Source organism: Ambystoma mexicanum, chromosome 7q (genome assembly GCF_040938575.1).
Source record: "Ambystoma mexicanum isolate Mex_15411 chromosome 7q, UKY_AmexF1_1, whole genome shotgun sequence".
NCBI lineage: Eukaryota > Metazoa > Chordata > Amphibia > Caudata > Ambystomatidae > Ambystoma > Ambystoma mexicanum.
In genome coordinates, this window is record NC_090941.1 from 614,708,661 (window position 1) to 614,723,943 (window position 15,283).

The 15,283-nt window shown below is 46.6% G+C and overlaps 1 protein-coding gene across 6 annotated transcripts in view; it reads right to left on the reverse strand.

The window, feature by feature from the left end:
- Nucleotides 1-15,283, reverse strand: part of NBEA (neurobeachin) — a 2,584,133-nt gene that overhangs the window by 2,048,950 nt on the left and 519,900 nt on the right. The gene's annotated exons all lie outside the window — the stretch shown is intronic.

Genomic DNA, 15,283 nt, shown 5'->3' on the forward strand with positions numbered 1-15,283 from the left:
TATGTCAAAGTGTCTCAACAATAAGGCAAGGGTGTGGAAGATCACGAGAAGTTTTTTAAGGTTGGGAATAACAGTCAGACCGAGGAAGGCGGTGTTACCCAGTACATAACACTGATGAGGCCTTACGTGTGCCATCATATTTGGTACAGGGGGCCACTTCTCAGAGAGGCAAGGCTAAATGGCAGAGACAGCCATCAGGCAGACTAATAAAATGATTTCTAGTTTAAACTGTAGGTCTTTTGATGAGAAACACAGTCATCTAAACATGTACACAATGGAGTGCACAAGGAATGATGGAGACCGAAGCAATCCTAAATGGAATAACAGTACATGGCACACTCATTTCAGAGAAAACATATATCCCTAGGACTACAAGTTGAAATAGGAGAATGGAGAGAGGTTATTCAAAAGGACCGCTAGTAGAGATGTTCTCATGATGTGGTAGAGAATGGATTGCAACTACGTACATGGGAGGGACAAAGTTAGCAAATTAATAGGAAAATCATGGAAAAAAAGGCATATGCAATTAATACTCAACATATCCTAAGCAAGGTGGAATAAACAGCTGTGGGAAGTAGTGTGTGCTAATGTATTTTTGTGGTTAGAGGATGAGAATACCCAAGCCTGACAAAGTCCCTAAATAAGGGAGGAGAACTACTTGCAGGTCAGAGAGTGTAAAGGAGTGAGCAGGGCGATACCCCCCTGAAACTGTAAACTAGATTAGGGAATCCTGGGAAGATCAATATTCCCCTATTCAGGGTCTAGAGAAACAGTATGGTTTACCCCATCCTGATACTGTTTGACTCAAATGCGCTTATAAATGAATATCCTGTTGAGAAAAGTATTTTTCCCCCCACAGGATCCTAGCCTAGACCCATTTTAACAAAGTTAATTGGCCTCATCACGAGTTGGGTGCTAGCCCTTAAATGTGGCGGTAACGCTATAACCACCATAGTCAAGGGCTGGCCCTATTATGGGTTGGGCGGTAAGTTGGAGTTTTACCTACAGCAAATGGATGGAGGTAAAATGTCCACTTACTGCCTGTTTTCGGCACTATTACAATGGCACAATTACCGCTGGTGGTAATGCACCCGCTAACCCCATTGGGTCCTACAGACTATAGGCAAGGCATGGTATCACAAGTATTGACAATGATACAATGGATACAATTTGTAAAACCTTTGTAAAACCCAGAGGTATACACGATTATCAGATCGGACAGAACTTCTGGCACAGGAGGAGGCCTCGCCATTATAGCTAGAACCTCGCTGGGCCTTAGAGATACTACCAGCGTCATCCTACCTTCAGCTGAACCTCTCTCTGCTAAAATCAGCCACTCAAACAATCCTCCTACATCTAGCCTATCGACCCCCCAGACCCCATCTCTTCCTTCAAGGAAGACATCACAAGCCTCCTCTCCTCGAACACAAAACCAGGCTCCCGCATCATATTCCTCAGAGACCTCAACCTTGGGTTTCAGGATCCAAGCGACACCAATGCTCTTGCTCTCGAAAAATCCCTATCCCAACTCGACGTCAAGCATCGAATTTTTGAGCCTACCCATGCCAAGGGTCATACCCTAGACTGATTATCTGACCTTAACTGCTCCATAAACATTCTTCAGAATGAACCCATTGCCTGGACAGATCACCACTACATAGCGTTTACTATTCAGGGACCTGAACCACCCAACCCTGCTATCGTTCCCCCCTCATTCTCCAGGAACACCCGTGATATAACACTACCCAATCTATCCCCACTAATCAACATCATATTGGACGATGCCAACTACAAAAACCTAGATCCGACTGAATTGGTTGATCTCTACAATACAACACTGAATTCGCCCTTGGACAGTATTGGCCCTGTTAAACTAAAAAAAGCCAAAGCTGCCGCCCACCTCACCAACTGGTTTACCTCAGAACTTAAATCATTGAGAAACATAAAAAGAACAGCAGAATCAAACTGGCGCAAGGATCCCTCCATTCACAACCAAGTTCTGTTCTCCAATGCAGCCACCACCTACAATACAGCCATCCTCTCTACCATAAAGGGAATCTATAACACCAGACTACTCAACGGCAAATACAAGACTAAGGAGCTTGTCAGCATCCTAAGGGAAATAGAATCCCAGCACCACCCTCTTCAGACTGCACAAAAGATGCCTCCTGGTGCTCCAAAATTCAACAAGCCTTAGCAGACAAAATAGCCTCCCTACAAACTAAAATAGAAGCAAAAATAAAACAGCCCTGCAAACAGCTCATCAGACAATGCCCCTCCCAAACCTCAACACCCTCAGTGCCCGCCATTCTCATTCGCCATGGTCACACCCAGCAAAATGGAAAGCATCACCAAAGGCCTTAAGCCTTCAAGATGTCAAGGCGATACTTGGCCAGCCCCTGTTATCAAGGACTGTGCCAAGGAACTATCTCCTTTTATCGCCACTATGATAAATGCCTCATTTAAGACTAATCTCGTCCCAAAAAACCTTAAAGAGGCCTGGGTCATGCCTCTCCTAAAAAAAGCCCAATCTAGACCTGAACACAGCAACAAACTACGGGCCAATCACCACTGTCCCCTTCCTCTTAAAGATTCCGGACAGAGCTGCCTATTTACAATTCCAGAAACATCTGGATGACAACAACCTACTTGGTTTACGTCAATCAGGCTTCCAGCCCAGGCACGGCACAGAGACCGCCCTTCTTGACCTGAAAATACAAATGGACGAGATGAAAGACAAAGGCAAGCTGGCCATGCTCCTCTTGTTAGACCTTTCCGCTGCATTTCATTTGGTCGACCACCAGATCCTCACCAATTACTTAACCTCTGCTGCAGCCTTTTCCATCAACGCTTCCTCCTGGATCAAATATTTCCTCTCCAACCGCACCACTAGAGTCTTCTTTCCCTCCGCAGATCCCATCCCCATCCTCTGTGGGGTTCCCCAGGGATCCTGTACATCCCTAACTCTATATAACATCTTTACGAAGCTCCTATTTGACCGCCTTGATGACATGGTTAATAAAATAGATTACTGCAACTCACTCTTCTCAGGCACCTCTGAAATGAACCTCAATAGACTCCAGGTCTTACAAAATAACTCTTTAAGATCTGCCCTATACATCCCAAGATCCAACCATATCTCCAGCCACAGACAAAATTCTAACTGGCTCTCAGTGCGTGACAGAATCTCACGCCGTACCTTGGCAATCACCCACAAATGTATCTCACACACCGCACCTAAATACCTCTCAGAAATGTTCTCCCTACACCACGTCCTACCAGATCATCCCACAACCACCGCCTCACAGTCCCCAGATTGAACCTCAAAACCGCAGGAGGAGCAAGCTTCCCTGTTCAAGTGACCAACCTCTGGAACTTGCCAACCCCTCCATCAGACTAGAACCATCCTTTAATGCCTTCAAAACCAGCGTCCAACTCTGGCTTACTGATAAGCCCACGAATTACTGAGCCCAAATGATCCTTCATCATAGAGATGCTGCATCACAGCCCTTTGTTTGGCTTAAGCTTGCCGTTGCTCCTCATCTCACCTGTACCCATCTTAATGGTCAGACGAATATGTAACCTAAGTCAACCTTCTCAGTATTATAGGCTCAGACCTTTCACCACACAGGTCTCGTAGGTACCCCTCTGCGGGGCTCAAACCTCTCATGATAAAGTTCAACACAAAGTTGCAATAAAGTTAACACAAAGCTGCTTCCTTCCCCAAGCTTAGTATACTTTGGATCTCCCTCAATCGGGCTTGGACCTCTTTTCGGATGTCAAAGTCTTTCGAATGTGCATGGTTTTCTGGACCACTTTGAGCAAAAGTGCACTATTTTACTTTTACTCTTGCCATTTATTCACTTTTTTAGATTCAAACAAAATACCTTTCACAGAGACTTTCGAATGGGCTACTTCCTTTCACCGGACCATTCTGTTACTTAGTATTGCTGATCTCGGAGATGCATTTCACTTTAAAGTTAATTCACATGTCTGCCTTTCTTCGCGTCTCATCCACATGCATGCAGCCTTCACTGATGTTGCTACTTCATTCATTTTAACACACACCGATCACTCAGGTCGCTTGCCAACTCACTGGCTGTGTAGACTTCTTTTTAGTTTAGCGGTTTCCAATTTTCGAGTCAAGGTTAGTACCACAGGCTTGACCTCGCCTCTCCAACTCTGCCGTTCAACCGGCGGGTCGTTGGCATCCTTGGAACACAAAGCAATGTTCACTTGTGGGATCTGGCCTTCTCCACATGTCTTTCGCAGTCTGTCGGAGGCAACGACCCCCCAGCAGGGAAGACTGGGGTCTTCGCTTGTATGTGTTTTGCAACGCAGTTCAAAAGCATAAACATTTCAATGAATACCAGGACTATCAGTGAATCCCCCTTCATATTATATTTTAGAGGAGCAGATGGGAGTATGCAGGGTCTAGGAGTTCATTGCTATTTTTAATAAAAATGTAGATCTATAGGGGACAGACGGTGGCATGGAAACATTTATGTCAGCATCAGCTGAACAAAAAGGAGGGAGCTGTGTTGTCCCCACAGCAAGTAACTATGCCCTCCCTTGCACTGCCCCACCTTTAGTGCGCGTGCCTTGAACTGCGGTATCTTCAGAAATAATTGAATACAAAAATACCTAATGAGAAATGACTGAATCATTTTGGTCGAATTTGTTAGAGAGAAAGCGCCAGACACAAGCGCAGTCGCTTTTCAGCACCCCAAGTGGACAAAGGAAATGGTAGTCGTGGGGAACAGAGGGGCCTGAACCTTCAACGCCTTGTGACGTTCTGTAACAGTTGACATGCAAGAAGGAGGGAACAGGAAAGTGCAGCGATACAACAGTTTATACGATGTGAAGAGCAACATGACAGGTTGGGTTTGAGGAACGGCAATGTCTAGATACTGAGCCACCATTTGCATAGTAAGCTAAACGGGTTTAAAGAGGAATCCCTTTAATCATTTCCTGACGTGAGACGAGTATCCAGGGTTCTCAGGGTGATGGTGCGGTTATTCCACGAGGAGGCTCATACAGAGTTCAGCTGCCCGACACAGAACCTTTGGGGAGTGGGCCGGTCAGAGGGAGAACAAGTTATCGACATTTAGGGCTCTGGAGGAGCAGTGCTTTATTTGCTGTTGCAAAAGCCTTTGTCCAGCTCCCCAACAGGTGTGATGGATGGTACACAGTGCTTTAAAGGCAATCTGTCTCGCCTAAGGAAACCATGGCAGGGACAACTGAGTTGGTGTGATGTTGTTGAGAAGTGCCAGGCCCAGGATTATCCTAGTAGCTTCATTTTGGGCTACCTACAGGTGATGTAGCAAGCTTTCAGGAAGTATAGAAGCTGTTGCAGTAATCAATGTGAAAGAGGACCATGGCCATTGCCACCTCAATTCTCTGAGACACATTTAATAGATCCAGGGTGAATTTCAGCATGTGAATGTGGCAGTAGGAGTGTCTCAAAATATTCTGAAGTTGTGGTGTATGGGAAATCAAGCCATCAAAGGTGATACTCATGTTTTTAGCAGCTGCCACAAGGGAGGGTGCTGCACCCATAGTGGAAGGCCAAGCAAATGGCAGAGCAGGGTAATGTGAGAATCAATGCAAATAATGTTTGTTTTTGTGGGCGAAGCACAGGCAATTGTCAGCCCTTAAATCATTGATCTGGCCGAGCAGGCACATATAAAAGTGCATTTTGTGTAGGGTTAGCCAGATTAAAAGCAATCTGGGTGTCATCAGCACATGTCTGGAAGGAGAAAGAGAATGGAGCAAAACGAGCTGCAACCAAAAGCCATGATGAGAACTCAGAGCATCGGGAACCCAAGAAGTTAGGACAGATCGTCCGGAGAGCAGTGGCACTGACCTCACTTGCAACTCTTGGTCCCGGAGGAAGGAGGCAATCCAGTTAAAGGCTTGACCATTGATGGCAAAATAGTCTTCTGGGTATCTTACTAAGTTGGTGCAGTTAACTGCATCGAAGGATGCAAACAATTATGGAGGGTGAGGATTGGAGGAACGCTCGTGACCAGTGATTGCAAAAGTTCATCTCAAGAATAGTAGGGCACATTTTGTCGTCTGTAAGGCTGATTGGAAGCCATATTGATGGTCGTACTGATCTTGAAGCAAAATAAGGTGTTGGGTGACCGTTCTAAAGAAGGGGTAATTGGCGATTGGCTGAAACATGGCCAGAAAATCTGGGTCATCTCAGCTGTTTACTAACATAGCCAAGCTAGCTGCCAAGATCTTAATGCTCTCTCTAACTGTGGTGTACAGGCAAAAGGAACCCCCGTTATGAAGGTGAATTTATCTTCAACTTGTTGATCTTAGACAGGCCCACATATTCAAATGAGGTAAAGGAGGGTGGAGGATTGGTAGAACTAAAATGGTTAACAATGATTATCAGCTACATCTTGGGAGGCAAGAGGAGCTGAGAATCTTTCTAAAGGTTCGGGCAGTTCTCTGCATTTTTGTAACACTCAACTACATGAAAGTCACCTGCATGATGTAATTGTACGCACACATGTTCTTTATTTTGATAGTGATTGTAGTAACCTCTGGCATTCCCCAAAAACTCAATTTGTCATCCCAGAGTAAGTCTTGCATCACATGCATTCTGGTGCCTGCTTTTACTCTTCATACGTTTCATCTCTGTATCATAACAAGTGTTATTTTTTGGGAGTTTTTCCTCTTGGTTACTTGGTGAGGGAAGGAGCCTGGAGATTAAGGATCCACTGATCTCGTTTAGGCAGGAGAGTGCATCATCTGGGTGGCCTGATGAAACCATAGGTTTCAACACAGCGGCTAGTGGTCACATGTCATATGGGTCAGAAATGCAGGAGTTGGTTGGCAAGAACCGTTCTTGAGGCAGGGACATTACCAACTATAGCAAGCCTAGCTTTCGCCTGTGATGGTGGAACCAAGACAGAGGGGTGACACAGATGTACCCACTGAGAGGTTCCCTCAATGAAGTCAGGCATCCAAAGTTTGACAACCAGACCAGAGTCAGATGGGGCCAAAGCCCAGATGGGGATGGCCACGGTATTGTACAGCTTTGAGAAGAGGGCGGGGTTAGTGTTCTGTGGACAGGCTAGGCGAATGTTAAAATCTTCCAGGATGAGCATTTTATTAGACCTGTCTGCAGTTTGGCCACGCACCTAGTCAGACCCTTTACTAAAAAAAACAAGGAAACAACACCTGAGGGACTATATATATATATATATATATATATATATATATATATATATATATATATATATATATGTGTGTCCAGTAGACATTTACATGCCAATCTCTCAAACAGTGTAGTCTGCCGTGTGGGAATCTTGTGCATGGGAAACATACAGAAGAGGGAGGACGACCCTCACTATTCGTTTTAAAAAAAAAAAAAAATCTGTTAGTAAAATGTTTTTGTAGCCTGCTAAAAGGAGGGTGTCCGCCAAAGTGGTGTTATTATCAGTGAACAATGTCTCTGTAAATCCCACAAAGTCATGTCCCAGCACAGAGGTTGTGAATGTGTGTGGCATGTTGCTTCGCTGACCTGGCATGTAGTGTACCCAGGTTTAAGAACGTCATAGGAGAGATGGCTGTTTTAGGAAGAAGTTTGGAGGAGCTTCATGGACTAGTGATCATGGGAACAAGGGAGGCCATTTGACTTGCATGTGATCTTGGTTTGCCGATGGCTGGCATGGAGGACAGGAGTTGGCACCTCTGAGGTGCCACCAGCTTGTCCCATATTAAGTGTCCATTCCAGAAGGTGGGGTTTGAGGGCATCAAATAGAGCAAAGCTATGATGGGTTGGTTTCCTGCACCATAGTAATACCATTTTAGTAAATGCTGCCAGTTTTATATAAGAGTGTGGGGATTGATTGGTGTTCCACCTTGTGCCCCAATAGCCTCTGCAGCCTTTATGGAAGGCAGCATATTGACTGCCATGCCAGGCTCAAGGGTAAAGGAAATATTGTCTTTAACCAGCTCCCTGGATCGCAGGTTACCATATGTTTCAGCAATAGGGAGTTCTTGGTTACAAGAAGGAATAACTATCTTAAGTGCCTTCCTATCATGCCAAGAGATAGTTAAAACCAATTGCAAAGATTGTAAGCACAGCGGGGCACATGGGTATCAGTAGCCTCAGGTGAATACAAGCAAGATTAGGTTTTACAAAAGTGAACGATGCAGCTGAAATTGGTGGCATACAACAGAAGATTAGAGTATAACAGGCTGCAAAATGGGATTACATTGAAATAATACACCAGCTGCTGCAGCGCACAATGAAAACAGCCCTAACACCCCAGAACTGCACCATGGGTCTCAGTCATAACGTAAGCGCGAAGCGTGGTGGTGAGGGAGTGGGCACCGTAGGAATGAACAATGGCTCAATTATACGTAGTGACCGACTAAAGGCCCAGGACTGAGCAAAAGCCTAACCACAATATAGTCTGGTAACAGCAGATCAATATTTCCTGGAAGGCTGTGCCCAATATGGGTTTGTGTACGAGTGTCAACATTGACAGGTATGGATTTCACGCAAAGAGAACAACTGTTTCAATAACTTCACACGCCTCCCAAATAGGCGGGGGTACCAGAGCTGGTACGGAAGGGGTTCCCACACAAAGTTGAGTTAACAGGATTAGGGGCAAATGATTTTAAGGTAAAATGGATTAGGGGGCAGGCCTACTTTATAATTAAGACACACTTTCATTGTGTGTATCTATGTGTAATTGCTCGCGGCGTTCTACAAGTTGGGGCAACCTTTGACTTTGTATGAAAAGAAGGCTCTTCATTGTTGGGACAGAGTCTGGAGTATTGGAAAAGGTTAACATTCCCCCTCAGTTACCCGTAAAACCTTTGGATATTTACCCAATTTCATTTGAAACTGTTACTGCAAAATTCTTTTTTTTCCTCCAAATTGTCTTTGTGGGGAACCACCCACCCAATGCCACTGGGTTTTTCGGGCTTGCTAACGCATGGCATTACAATCCACCGATTTCAATGGCCAGCAGCTGCATCTGAAATGGTGGCCTCTCTTGCACTATTCCTGTACCGTCCCTTCCGGTCTCTTCCGGGCACATGCAGCAACTTTACACCGGGGCACTTCTATTTTGAATGGTGTGCCCACCGGGGCAAACATTGTCCTGCGGCAAACATTCAGTTTAACAGCACATATTTCCCCTCTGTTCATTGTTTCCCAAAGTTTAGAATGTTCTGCAGGGGAAATGTAGCAGAGTCTATCAAGCCACAGTCATTGGCAATGTCAACAGTTTTGTCTTTTGTGTACGCATAGATTTGCCAGGCCCTGCTGTAGTGGTATTAACTGGCTATCAATGGAAGCAGCTGGTAAATGCTGCAAGTACCTGGGCATGTGATAGCAGTGCCTAGAAAGGCCTAATACAGATAAAGCCCAAACGGTTGGCTTTGCCTATGCTTGTTTTTAACAGGACTTCATTGAAGGAGAGTTTTGTGCTCATTAATCACGTGGCTGAAGGCAGGTCTAGTTTAGCCATTTTTATTGCACTAGCAGCACGTTTACAGCTCCAATTCATTACAATTCACTTGCGATTTCTAGCCTCTGTTCTAGGTTGATGATTTATTTGTGTTCAATATGTTTGTTTGCCCTCTGAATGTGCGCCCTTAAGCCTACGGGTCCCTGGTTGTGCGTTATAGATGTTATAAATAAAGTAAAGTCATTAACTCACATTAGCACCCGGCACGCATGGCACAACGGGAACACTGCGTGGTGATTGGCTCATTTGCGAGCCATACCACACGGTATTCCCTTTTACACCATGCGTGCCGGCTACTCTGTTCCCGGCGAGAGGCGTGGCAATCCCCGCTCCGAGTCTCCCCATGGCTCGAGGCTTCCTTTGTCCCCCGCCGGGGACTCAGGTAAGAATTTTTTTTTTTCATCCCACCTCCCACCCCACCCGACTTACCTTCTATATCCTGCGATCTCCGGCGGGGGGGACGATGGAAACCTCCAGCCGTGTAGAGACTCGGAGCGGGGCCATACCTGCTCCAAGCCTCCACACGGCTGGAGGCTTCCATCGTCCCCCGCCGGAGACCGCGGTACTTTTTTTTTCCTTCCCCGTCCCCCTCCCTTACGCCCTCCCAACCCCACTTACCTTCTCTTTTCTGTTGGTCCTGGGAGCGAACGCGCTGGGACCACTTGTGGTCCCAGCACGTCCGTTCCCGATGGCCGCCATGGAAAGGGAAAACAGACTACATTTTCCCTTTCCCGGCAGCCATTTTTTTCATTTTTTTTCTGTTTCGAAACAGAAAAAAAATGCCTCTAGCACCCCGGTCTAATGGGCCGGGGTGCTAATGGCAATAAGACCGTCGGCGACGGGCCAATACCGCCCACAGTAATGCCCCCGGGGCTTCGTTAAGGCCCTTGCTACACTCGGGCCTGTAACTACGACCCCGGGGGCATTACCTGGGGCGGTATTGGCCCGCCGCCGACGGTCTTATTGCCACATGAGACTACTTTGAAAAAACACTGGCAGGTACTTTGGGCACAAAGTTTGAAGCTAGCTCAAAGAGATCCTAGGGGGATGCGTTTTGGGCGGTGAGGGGCAGGCGAGAATGAGAATGGCCACAGGGATTACCATGGCTATGGGCAGCCAACGGGTGGGTAAATAACCAAACAACACCTACAAGCTTTGTGCCCCTCCTCATATGCCATGTCTCCCTGGCTGAACTCTAAATCTATATTTAAGAGCACAATGTTTTTTAGTACACCCATTACAAACATAAAAGGCAAAAAACAGACATAACATCGGCCGTTCCTTCTCAGGTACTCCTCTTCAAGAGAAATATGGTTTTACTCCACATTACAGACTTCCAATTTGTGTTTTGAAACTAAATGATTTGCTCCATGTACTTGATCATAAACTATCCGAGTTACTTTAATGCACAAAGGCACTGGCATGCCATGGCAGCTTAATCTAACATTGTGCACAATAGCACAGTTCTGGATTGCCACACACACGCAATCCACTTATTATTGCACAGGTCCTTACTGAACGTTAACAATATCCCGCTATAACGAACCAGTTTACAATCATGTATTAAGGACGCTAAAGCAAATACCAGGTTTCTTTGCGACCCCTCCCATGCCTGCATAGTACCGCACACTGTCAAGGACAGGAGGACGCCTGCATTGCAAATGGAGTCCCGCCTGGTAGTCAGAAAGACCTCCTTGCCTACGGCTGCCCTATTTTCCAAGAGACAAGAGCGAAAGAAGAAAGGTCTTGTTCTAAATAAAGCCCCCCAGGGAAAGACACCGTCTTCCTAAGCCTGTCCTTCATTTGAAAGGTTTCATTACAGAGAAGATTTTCTGTAGGGGGTAGAGGGGGGTGAGCAAGCGGGATACACATGGTGTGCGAATGGCGTTATGAGTGACTGGCTCAGCACGATAATCCAAACAAGCTCGATGTGAAGAACACTATTAGGAACACACTGTTCTCATTGAAGTTGAGCAAACTTCACAAACGGCTTACTGCATTCTGCCTCCCAATCCCAGGGCACGTCTTGGAGCAAGGCGGCATACCAAGAAAGGGATTACTCTCAAGAGCAAAGCTCATTACACACACATGAAGGCCACCTAGACAAATTGCACTCCATTCACAGGTTCCAATGAATGCATTCTTTAAACAACCAAACGCTGATTAACGACTTACTTTTCGAGTGGGTTTCAGCATTTCACGATTATAACGTTAAAGCGAGGTGGTTGAAAAGTCCTCTTGATCCGGAACCTGCACCCAGGTGATTGAAATCTACCTGGCTGCTAAATGTGGATATAGCCAAGCAGTGCTGTGTGAGGAGGCACTGGAAGTCCACAGCTCGGAACACGTTGGCTCTCGTTTGAAGTGCTGGACAATCTTAAAACAGCAGTTTTAAGATGCGTACCTTGTTCATGAATGCTCTGTCTCTTTAAGATTCTGTGGTAGAGATGCTACAGGAGTAAACCTTGGGATGGTTCCTGTCGTCCATGATCATGTCTCGGACATCAAATTTCTTGATATGATAGGTTATTTATAAGGCGCTGCATAACCAGAGGTTTCTAAGCGCGGACCTGGGGATCGAACCTGTGTTACTCTGTGTCGTCTTGCTTCCAGGGCGGGCACGTTGCCCCTGAGCTATCCTCCCGAGACAAATTTCTGACTATATTCGATTTCAGCATGAATCTCCCATATGGAGACAAATGGTCCCAACAATTTCTACTCCTCCTTGCCACCCCAAACTGCCAGGCCATGCTCACTGTGCAAAGTAGGGGCAAGCTGGAGAAGCACGGGTGGTGTAGAGGATGTGGATGTCTACACAACTGAAGCCACTAGTGGGGGCCCAAGGCCTGGGTCCAGTCTCCACCCAACATAATGAGAATTCAGAGTCATATATTCAGAGATTCCTGCTCGCCTTTATGTCAGGCACTCAGTCCTGTCTCCAAAGTACATCAGCCTGCGTCAGGTGCACTGGTATGGAACGAAACAGGGGGCCACTGCACTAAGCCTGGCACAAGGGCAGCTTTAAACAGATGACTTTAGGTTTGCAGGTATACAAACTTAACGACATACCCCGCTTGCTGGGGCCATGTAAATCAAGGTGGTGGTACAAGATCGCACTAAGCCAGAAGGGTAACAGTACAGCAGCAGTTCGCCAGACATACCGAAAAAGCATCACCCGTGAGGGGGCTACATCGGCTGCACTAGGCGTTAGTAGTATCATTCAGTGCGGTAGCTTCAGAAGTGAAGGCAGTTGCAAGACCAGTCTAAGCGGCAGTTGCAGGGAGGAAACGAAGAGTGAAGCTAAAGGCAACCTGAGTGCAAACATCAGGATTGTAAGGTGTGAATAGTCATAATGGTAGGATAGATTAGTAGAAGTGGTTAGGAGGTTGTAATGGCTGCAGTACTGAGGCGCCTGTATTACAGATTAGGTGCCTGCTGTTTCACTGTCTGGGGGGGGTTGTGCAATCCAGTGATATTTTCCAGGGTGCAGCAGAATGGCGAGGGGATAGGGTTAAGTGGTGAGATCGCAGTGGAGGTGAGCCTGAGAGTCGTTTCAGAAGATTAATAGGCCACAAAAGTAACAAAGGAGGTAGGCAGAAACCAACATATTTGTAGGCATTGAAAGTGCGAGACAAGTGGGTCAAAGGTGTAAATCTCCCTACATTTCATTGCAGTGGTTGGCATGGAGATACGACAGCATCAGCCTGGTTTTACTAGGACCACATGTTGATGATAATTTGATTGCTCCAGAGCACTGTACGCACCCAGACAGGTGTGCAGGGCCTTATGAGTTGGCCTTCGGAGGCGAACTCTGTCGGCTAGATGCAGCCTTGGACAAAGAGGCGGCTAAGAGCCAATGGGAAGGCTCTATGGAGGCATGCCGGTGGGGTAGGTCTCCCGGTGAGCTGGGGTATGCGGCGGCGGCCATGTTAGTGTGCTATGGCGGGTTTTAAGCAGGAACGAATTAGAGATGCATTCTGTTTGCGTTTCAGTGCCAGTGCCTTACAGTAAAGCGGAGCATTTCATTGCGTCTATTCTCCCCATTTATCATTCAACTCTGTCCAAACAGTCTAATTTTGTTTAGTTCATAATTGAGCATACTTCCACTTAACTCCTTGTCATCCAATTGGCTCTTATTTAGTGTTGGCTGGAGTTTTGTAACCTAATGGCACCCCAGTTTGGGGTGTAACTTATGTTCTTGCAATCCAGAGTAGATTCATATACATGTACCGTTTGTTAATCATGCCAGGTTCAGGAAAATGACTGGTAAGGAGATAGATTGGTTCAACTGAAAGTCAGTAACCACCTTAGGAAGGAAGGAAGGATGAGTGCGAAGCACAACCTTATCTTTGTGGAAAGTGAGGAACGGATGTTCCACAGAAAGCGCTTGGAGTTCGCTTGCTTGCTCGCCTTGCGGATGTTACCACAATCAGAAAAGCAGCCTTCCAAGAAAGGTACCCAAGATAAGTAGTGGCCATGGGTTCAAACGGCTTATGGCATAAGGCGGTGAGGACCACATTTAAATCCCACTTGGGATGAGGAGTGCATACCGGCGGGAAGAGGTGAAGAAGTCCCACAAATTGCCTTTTGATGACTGGATTAGTCAATGAAAAGGAACAGCTGTCCGTAGGCAGGTAGGCTGCAATGGCGGATAAATAAGTCCTGCAAGACAGAACGTGAATGCCAGAAGCTGCTAGATGAGACACAAAGGATAGAACGGTGTCGATCGTAGCATGCCTGGGTTTGAGCTGTTTAACTAAGCACCAATGGCAAAAACAGAGCCATTTGCTCCTATATTGGGCCCTCGTAGAAGGCTTCCTGGTCACTTGGATAATGCACATTTTGTCTTCGGACAGATTGAACTGCGCTAAAGATATGAGCTCAGATACCAGGCCGCCAAGCTGAAAGATTGAGGGGAGGGTTGCCACAGCTAGTGATAGCTCTGGTAAAGAAGGTCGGGTATCAGCAGCAATCTGATCGGGTGAAGAATCAACAGATGTAGTTCCAAAAAACAGAATCTGGCTGGCCACCAAGGAGCTATGAACAGGAGAGTGCAGTTTGATGCAGTCCTGAGCTTGCAGGGTGACCGATGAATCAGTGGCAATGGAGGGAAGGCGTAAGCCTTCATGTTGTCCCACGGAATCTCGAGGGCGTCTCCCAGGGAGGACGCTCCAAGCCCGTACCTGGATGCATAAAGAGGAAGTTTCCTGTTTGTAGAAGTTGCAAATAGGTCCATCTCTGGAGTGGCCCATTGATGGAAAATGTTGGAGGACATAGCTGTTCATTTCCCACTTGGAACTGGCTGCCGACTGAGTGAATCTGCAGTTACATTGATGTGACTCAGGATGTGTACAGCCTGGAGCCAGACCTTGTGCTGAATGGCCCAGTCCCAAATTTGTATGGCAAGATCCACAAGGAGAGGTGACTTGATCCCACTCTGCTTGTTGATGTGAAACATCACCACAGATTTGTCAGTGCGAATATGGACTACCCTATTGGTGATAGACTGTTGAAAAGCTTTGAGCGCTACGAACACAGCCAGGAGTTCCAGGTAATTGATATGAAACTGCCTGTCCTGAGACATCCACAGGTCAAAAACTTCGAGGCGGCGCAGCGTCGCTCCCGACCCCAGAGGGAGGAGTCTGTAATAACTGTCACTTGTGGGCAGGGCTCCTGGAAGGAGGGCCCCCACTGAAAATGTGTTGGTCGAGGACCCCCATTGTAGATCCGCTGTCATGCAGGATGGAACTGGAATTATCTTGGAATCTGGGTCCGATGCC